Source organism: Nicotiana sylvestris, chromosome 5 (genome assembly GCF_000393655.2).
Source record: "Nicotiana sylvestris chromosome 5, ASM39365v2, whole genome shotgun sequence".
Classification (NCBI taxonomy): Eukaryota; Viridiplantae; Streptophyta; class Magnoliopsida; order Solanales; family Solanaceae; genus Nicotiana; species Nicotiana sylvestris.
The window spans coordinates 100,912,610-100,913,200 of record NC_091061.1 but is presented as its reverse complement, the minus strand read 5'-3'; positions in this window follow the sequence as shown (position 1 = coordinate 100,913,200).

The window sequence follows — 591 nt, the reverse complement described above, 5'->3', positions numbered from 1 at the left end:
GAGGAAAATACTTCATGCCAGAGAGGGCCTCGGTAGGAAAACTTTATAATAGGCCAAACGGTCGGATGAACCGTGTCCATATAAAATAGTCGAGCCCCGATGGCAAAACATGTAAGCATGTATCAAATTATTCAAAGAAACATTCTTTCTATATCAAAACACTTTGTGTCTCAAAAAATTCTATTATTATACGAGCTACATACTTGTAATTCTATAAGAAACGGCTCAAGGGCCAAAACACAAACACATCTCGAATACTCGGGGGTTGACATCAACAATCAACATATTTGAGTCATCTAAAATCGAATTCATAAGATCTCAAAGAGGCATCCCCTCGACATAAAGGCCAAGGCCATTATACTCGGGTACTAATCTTTCGAACAAACTCAAAAGGAAATCGGGCAACAAGTCCAAGAGACATACCCAAAGGCTACGGCCATATTAAAGACTACAATCATATAAAAAAGGCTCGGTTGAAATAATGCGGCTTGGAGACGTCCGACTTCCGCCACAAGTTAAAGGCCTTCAAACACTTTGAAAAATCGGTTAAATAAGGCTAACCTCGGCAAAAGAAAATTAAAAAGGGCTTCG